Here is an 8,423-nt window from a genome sequence, read left to right on the forward strand (position 1 = left end):
TAAACAGTATAGAAAACATTATAAAGAACGTAGAAGAAAAACTAGATAACTGGGAGCTCCTAAAAATCAAACACTTATGCTCATCCAAAGACTTCACCAAAGGAGTAAAAAGACTACCTACAGACTGGGAAAAAGTTTTTAGCTATGACATTTCTGATCAGCACCTGATCTCTAAAATCTACATAATACTGCAAAAACTCAACAACAAAAAGACAAATAACCCAATTAAAAAATGGGCAAAAGATATGAATAGACACTTCACTAAAGAAGACATTCAGGTAGCTAACAGATATATGAGGAAATGTTCACGATCATTAGCCATTAGAGAAATGCAGATCAAAACTACAATGAGATTTCATCTCACTCCAACAAGGCTGGCATTAATCCAAAAAACTCAAAATAATCGATGTTGGAGAGGCTGTGGAGAGATTGGAACACTTCTACACTGCTGGTGGGAATGTCAAATGGTACAACCACTCTGGAAATCGATTTGGGGCTTCCTTAAAAAACTAGAACTAGAACTACTGTACCATCTAGCAATCCCACTCCTTGGAATATATCCTAGAGAAATAAGAGCCTTTACACAGACAGATATATGCACACCCATGTTTATTGCAGCACTGTTTACAATAGCAAAAAGATAGAAGCAACCAAGGTGCCCATCAACTGAAGAATGGATAAATAAATGATAGTATATTCACACAATGGAATACTACGCATCGATAAAGAACAGTAAGGAATCTGTGAAACATTTCATAACATGGAGGCACCTGGAAGGCATTATGCTCAGTGAAATTAGTCCATTGCAAAAGGACAAGTACGGTATAAGACCACTATTATAAGAACTTGAGAAATAGTTTAAACTGAGAAGAAAACATTTTTTTGTGGCTACGAGAGGGGGAGGGAGGGAGGGTGGGAGGGGGTATTCACTAATTAGATAGTAGATAAGAACTACTTTAGGTGAAGGGAAAGACAGCACACAGTACAGGGGAGGTCAGCACAATTAGACTAAACCAAAAGCAAAGAAGTTTCCTGAATAAACCGAATGCTTTGAAGGCCAGCGTAGCAGGGGCAAGGGTCTGGGGGCCATGGTTTCAGGGGACATCTAAGTCAATTGGCATAATAAAATCTATTAAGAAAACACTCTGCATCCCACTTTGAAGAGTGGCGCCTGGGGTCTTAAACGCTAGCAAGCAGCCATCTAAGATGCATCAATTGGTCTCAACCCACCTGGATCAAAGGAGAAAGAAGAACACCAAGGACACAAGGTGATTACGAGCCCGAGAGACAGAAAGGGCCACATGAACCAGCGACTACATCATCCTGAGACCAGGAGAACTAGGTGGTGCCTAGCTACAATCGATGACAGCCCTGACAGGGAACACAACAGAGAACCCCTGAGTATGCAGGAGAGCAGTGGGATGCAGACCCCAAATTCTCATAAGACCAGACTTAATGGTCTGACTGAGACCGGAGCGACCCCAGTGGTCATGGCCCCCACACCTTCTGTTGCCCCAGGACAGGAACCATTCCTGAAGACAACTCTTCAGACATGGATTGGACTGGACAATGGGTTGGAGAGGGTTGCTGGTGAGGAGTGAGCTTCTTGGATCAGGTGGACATTTGAGACTATGTTGGCATCTCCTGCCTGGAGGGGAGATGAGAGGGTGGAAGGGGTTAGAAGCTGGCGAAAAGGACACGAAAAGAGAGAGTGGAGGGAGAGAGCAGGCTGCCTCACTAGGGGGAGAGCAATTGGGAGTGTGTAGCAAGGTGTATATGGGTTTTTGTGTGAGAGACTGACTTGATTTGTAAACTTTCACTTAAAGCACAATAAAAATTATTTTTTTAAAAAAATGAGATAATTTTGATTTGTTCAACGTATTTAGTCAATAGAGTGACATATCCTTTCCCTCCCTCCCCCCACCAGCACATATCCTGGCTATCTGTAAAACTTGTTGAGTGCTATATCCCCAGATGCAGCAAGACGTGTTAGCTGACACATGTGAGGGTAAGAATTTCTCAGTTAAGGAAGGAATACAACAAGAGAATAGGAGTTAAAGTCGGAGGTCATCAGAAGCCAGCCGTAAGGGATTTGATCGTTCCCCTGGGTATGGCTCAAATGGTACTGCCTAGTCCGGGCCACTTCCACCTCCTGTGTTTTGGGAGCAGGTCCAGGTTTGTTCCTCAGTGCCTTTAGTGCACAGACCTCCCTGGGGATTAATTTGGGTCTGTCTGCTTCCCCTTTCAGTTGATACTGAGAACTGATGACTGAGGCTGTTGTGTACTAGGAAGCAGGCACCTCTAGTGAAGGCTACACCCACAGCCAACATGCTACAGGGTGCACTCCGATAGCAACAAGGCAAACCTCCCCGGGCATCTGTTTGGAGCATGACAACACTTCCTAGTAACTGTGGCTGCCGGACTAATGCAAACTCCTACAGAAGGTTCCCTACAGTGGAGCCAGGAGGCTGGTCATCTAAGTGGAGGCTCCTCCTCCAACCACCACAGGGCCACTGGAGCTCTGAAACCAAGAAGACAGATCTGTTTGAGGTCCTTCTAGGGAGTGCCAGCCCCTCCTCCTCCTCCTGAAAGAGAGGAAAATCTGCCTGTGCTTTCCCTGAATGCCAGCTTTAATATAAGCAGCCCCTACAGAGCAGAGAGGCAAAATCAGAGGGTAACACCCAGCCCCTACAGGAGCTCCAGCTGGGTGTGGGTTTTCCAACTGAAAACGTGGTTGCAGAAACAGAAATGGAGAGTAACAACCAGAGAGAGGAGAGAGAGTGTGTGTGTGGAGACCACGCCCCCTGGTGGACAGATTGATTAGTGCATGATATCTCACCTGAGTGGCTGTGCCCCAGTACTGGTAGACAGGTTGACCACAGGATGATCTCTGCTGTGTTTGGGAGACTGGAAGTGAATTCAGTACTGTTATGTGTTGAATTATGTCCTCCCAAAGATATGCTGAAGTCCTAATCTCCAGCACTTATAAATGTGATCTTATTGGGAAATAAAGTCTTTGCTGATATAATCAAGTTAAGATGAAGTCACACTGGACTTAAAAAAAAAAAAAAAAGGACTAAGGTGGGCCTAAATCCAATAACTGGTATCTTTATAAAGAAAGAGATATTTGGAGACACACAAACACACGCAGGGAAGAAAGCCATTTAAAGATGGGGACAGACAAATTCTCATAAGACCAGACTTAATGGTCTGACTGAGACCAGAGGGACCCCGGTGGTCATGGCCCCCAGACCTTCTGTTGGCCCAGGACAGGAACCATTCCCAAAGCCAACTCTTCAGACATGGATTGGACTGGACAATGGGTTGGAGAGGGTTGTTGGTGAGGAGTGAGCTTCTTGGATCAGGTGGACATTTGAGACTATGTTGGCATCTCCTGCCTGGAGGGGAGATGAGAAGGTGGAGGGGGTTAGAAGCTGGCGAAAAGGACACGAAAAGAGAGAGTGGAGGGAGAGAGCAGGCTGTCTCGTTAGGGAGAGAGTAATTGGGAGTGTGTAGCAAGGTGTATATGGGTTTTTGTGTGAGAGACTGACTTGATTTGTAAACGTTCACTTAAACCACAATAAAAACTATAAAAAAAAAAAAAAGATGGGGACAGAGATTGATGTTATGCTGTTACAGGCCAGTGAACACCAAGAATTGCCAGTGACTACCAGAAACTAGAAGAGGAAAGAAGGATTCTTCCCTAGAGACTTCAGAGGGAGCATGATTCTGCTGAAAACTTTAATTTAAACTTCTAGCCTCCAGAACCACGAGATGATAAATTCCTGCTGTTTTAAGCCTCCCAGTTTGCGATACTTTGTTATGGCAGCCACAGGAAACTAATACAGACATGAAAAGGTATTTCTCTGAAGAGAACATACACACGGCAAACGAGCACATGAAAAATTGTTTAACACCATTTGCCATTGAGGAGATGGAAATTAAAAGACCACAGTGAGATATTACCGCAAACCTATTAAAAAAAAATAATAGCTAAAATAGGAAACAGTGATGCCGTCAAATTCTGGCAAGGTTGTGAAGAAACTGCCATTCTGGAAAATCATTTGGCAATTTCATTTAAAAAAAAAACTCAACATATACTTACTGTACGACCCAGCAATTACACTCCTAGCATTTATTCTAGAAAAATAAAAACTTATGGTCACACAAAAACCTCTACATGAATGTTCATAGGCACTTTATTGGTAAGAGGCAAAAGCTGGAAACAACCAAATGTCGTTCAATAGGTGAATGGTTAAACAAGCTGTGGTACGTCTGTACCATGGACTACTACTCAGCAATAAAAAGGTACAAATTAATACACACAACAACTTGGATGACTCTCATGGGCATTACACTGAGTGAAAAAAGGCAATCACAAAAAGTCACATACTGTATCAATATACGGATTAGTTTAAAGTCAGGAAAGGTGTGCGCCAGTGTCGTATTATTTCACCATACCTATTCAATCTGTATGCTGAGCAAATAATCCGAGAAGCTGGACTATATGAAGAAGAACAGGGCATCAGGATTGGAGGAAGACTCATTAACAACCTGCGTTATGCAGATGACACAACCTTGCTTGCTGAAAGTGAAGAGGACTTGAAGCACTTACTAATGAAGATTAAAGACCACAGCCTTCAGTACGGATTGCACCTCAACATAAAGAAAACAAAAATCCTGACAAGTGGACGGAGAAAAGATTGAAGTTGTCAAGGATGTCATTTTACTTGGATCCACAATCAACAGCTGTGGAAGCAGCAGTCAAGAAATCAAAAGACACATTGCATTGGGCAAATCTGCTGCAAAGGACCTCTTTAAAGTGTTGAAGAGCAAAGATGTCACCTTGAAGACTAAGGTGCGCCTGACCCAAGCCATGGTATTTTCAATCGCATCATATGCATGTGAAAGCTGGACAATGAATAAGGAAGACTGAAGAAGAGTTGACACCTTTGAATTGTGGTGTTGGCGAAGAATATTGAGTATACCATGGACTGCCAGAAGAACAAATAAATCTGTCTTGGAAGAAGTACAACCAGAATGCTCCTTAGAGGCAAGGATGGCGAGACTGCGTCTTACATACTTTGGACGTGTTGTCAGGAAGAATCAGTCTCTGGAGAAGGACATCATGCTTGGCAAAATACAGGGCAGTGGAAAAGAGGAAGACTCTCAATGAGGTGGATTGACACAGTGGTTGCGACAATGAGGTCAAGCATAACAACGATTCTAAGGATGGCGCAGGACCAGGCAGTGTTTTGTTCTGTTGTGCATAAGGCTGCTATGAGTCGAAACCGACTCGACGGCACCTAACAACAACAATATATCGTTTTATTTATATAATAGCCTTGAAAATGACAAATGGCAGCTAGAAGAATCCAGGTGGCATTATTAACAATCTGCCGAAATAGCTCCTTATCTAGATGACAAATTTCATTAGGTACATTTCCAATTTTCCATATTACCTCAGGTGACAAACTTTCCATTACTACATAACAAGGAACACCTTTCTACAACTTCCAATAACATTTTCTTCACTTTCATTCAATTCCTTGCCCAGATTTCCACTCACCATCCAGTCCCAAAACCAATACCACATTTTAAGTTTTATTACAGGATTACCCTATTCCTGGTACAAATTTCTTCCAGATACCTATTGCTGCATATCAAACCACCCCAAATCTCAGTGATATAAACAATAGCCATTTTATCATGCTCATGGATTCTTTGGTCAGAAATTTGACAGCACAGCAGCCTGTCTCTGCTCCATGACGTCTCGTGCCTGAGCTGAGAAGGCTGAAGAAGTGGGAATCACTAGAATGCCTAGGGGTTGTAATCATCTGGAGGCTTTTCCACCCAGGTATCTGGCACCTGGGCTGGGATGGCTTGAAGGCTGGGCTCAGATGGCCCTCTCACCTGGAGGGCCCACACATGGCCTTTCCAGTGTCCTTGGATTCCTTACCACATGGGAGTATCCAGGGCTGAAGTCCAGCCAGGACACACTGGTACAAGACACCCTAGCCCAGCCTGGGCTGCCTTAAGCTCCACACAATTCGGAAGCCACAGGGGTCGCACCTTCACAGCTGTGGCTCCAGGCCTGTGCCAGGTCATGTCTAGCTACACTTGTGATTGGTTCGTGAACCTCACTGGCTGTTAAATATTTGGACTATAGTTCCTGCCTCCCAGCACAGTACAGGGGACAGGTCTTTATGAAAACACTCAGAATTCCCGGGAGTGGAGGGGAGGCTATCAGGTGAGGTGAATAACTTCCAGCAGCACTGGGCCCCCAGGGCACTTGTACCTGCTACCCGCTCTCCCTGCTCCCCACACCCTGGCCACTGCAGTGCTTTCTACCTGGCCTTGGCTTTTGATCTGCCTCTGTCTGAGCACTGCTTTCTCAGCTCCTGAGATGACTGACTCTTCCTTGACCTTCAGGTGTCAGCTTCCATGTCACCTCCTGGGGTCAGTATGTACCAACCACCCTGTTTTCAGGGACACACCCCACCCACTCCATGAGTGCAGGACTTGCCTGCTTTGCTACAAGTAGGAGCAGACACCTCTAGTTTCTCATCCAATATACATTTCCCCTTTCCCTTTGTTAAAAGGGCTCCAAACTTTACTTTGGGGTGCCAATGTGCCCAGATAGCCATGCTCACCCCACGGATTCCCAGGCAGCTAGGAGCCAACATGTCACCTGGTTCTGGCCAATGAGATGAAAACAAAAGTTCACCAAGCTGAGTTCCTAGGAAAGCTATTGTTTTTCTGAGAAAAGAGACAGATTGAGAACACACACAGTTTGCCCTTTCTCGTCCTTCTTGGGATGTCCACAGGCATAGCAGCCCTCTTGCAACCAAAAAGTCCAGAGCACATGCCAAGGATAGGCCTGGGCCTTGATGGGAGGGCATAGACTGCCCTCCAGACTTGCGATCACTCTGCAGAGCCATGGCAAAAAGGGTCTGTGTCTCAGCTGTCAGTCTATTTACCCCTGTCAGCCTGTGCCTGGAGCACAGTGGTCTGGCAGACAGTGTTCCACAGTGCCTGGAGCATAGTGAACCCACAGCCAGTATTCCACAGTGCCTGGGGAGCAGAGTGCCACAGTCAGTACTCCAAGTTGTCTGGCACACTGTGTATCTGCGTCCAGTACTCCATGGTACCTGGTGCGCATTACACCTACAGCCAGTGTTTTGTAGTGCCTGGTGTGCAGTGTACCATGGTCAGTGTTCCGTGGTCCCTGGCATGCAATGGGCCTGCAGCCATTAGTTGCTGTTGAATGAATGATAGGGTGTGTTTCAGGGAGGTTGGTTAGGAGGTGAAGGAAAAGGAGGCAAGCAAGTATAGGCGGGCTGGGAGACAAGACCAGAGGCCAAACTCTAACAAGGTGGTTGGACTACCCTGCAGGATTATCAAGAAAACCCAGGGTTTGCTGGCAGATCAGTTCCCAGCATTAAAGCAGAACCAGATGAGAGCAACGCCTGTGATTTTCATGCTGTCATTGCTGGCCCCCAGGATCCCCCCTTTGAGGGAGGGACTTTTAAACTTGAACTAGTCCTTCCAGAAGAGTACCCAATGGCAGCCCCTAAAGTACATTTCATGACCAAAATTTATCACCTTAATGTAGACAAACTGGGGAGAATATGTTCAGATATTTTGAAAGATAAGTGGTCCCCAGCACTGCAGATCCACACAGTTCTGCTATCGATCCAGGCTTTGTTAAGTGCTCCCAGTCCAGATGATCCATTAGCAAACGATATAGCAGAGCAGTGGAAGACCAACAAAGCCCAAGCCATGGAAGCAGCTAGAGCAGGGACTAGGCTTTATGCCAGGAATAATATTTAATTGATCTGATCATCAAGGGTGCATCACTTCTCCTGTTCTGCCAAGTCTTCTTCCTTTTCTGTTTGCATTTAATGGACACAGTCTTAGAAACATTACAGAGTAAGCGCCCAGACGTCTTCAGTCCTTTGGTAATTAAATGCACGTTAACAAATCTGTCTCATCCTGATTCACTGTTTTAAAGCATGAGCAGAAGCTAGAAGTATCATCTGGATTGCTGAGAAACGTTTAAAAGCAGTGGCCCCTCTCTGCTTTTATTCATTTTTTATTCATTTCTCCCATCATGGTTTAAGTACGAAGCACTGGGAAGGAAGGTAGTTGTCGGGGTTAGCTGCAGGGGTGTAGGTGTTTATTTTATTTTTGAAGAGGGGAGATAGTTTTAATTTACGGGTTCCTTCCCCCCTTTTTATGGTGACCTAGGAAACCCTGGTGGCATAACGGTTAAGAGCTATGGCTGCTAACCAAAAGGCTGGCAGCTTGAATCTACCAGCCGCCCCTTGGAAACCGTATGGGGCAGTTCTACTCTGTCCTATAGGCTAGCTCTGAGTTGGAATCAACTCGACAGCAACGGGTTTGGCTTTTCTTTCTTTTTT

At 45.2% G+C, this 8,423-nt stretch overlaps 1 pseudogene; it reads left to right on the forward strand.

Moving 5' to 3' along the window:
* Positions 1–7,144: 7,144 nt before the first annotated feature.
* LOC126081607 (ubiquitin-conjugating enzyme E2 N-like) lies at positions 7,145–7,833 on the forward strand (annotated as a pseudogene).
* The last annotated feature ends 590 nt before the right edge of the window (positions 7,834–8,423 follow it).

This window comes from Elephas maximus, chromosome 8 (genome assembly GCF_024166365.1).
Source record: "Elephas maximus indicus isolate mEleMax1 chromosome 8, mEleMax1 primary haplotype, whole genome shotgun sequence".
Classification (NCBI taxonomy): Eukaryota; Metazoa; Chordata; class Mammalia; order Proboscidea; family Elephantidae; genus Elephas; species Elephas maximus.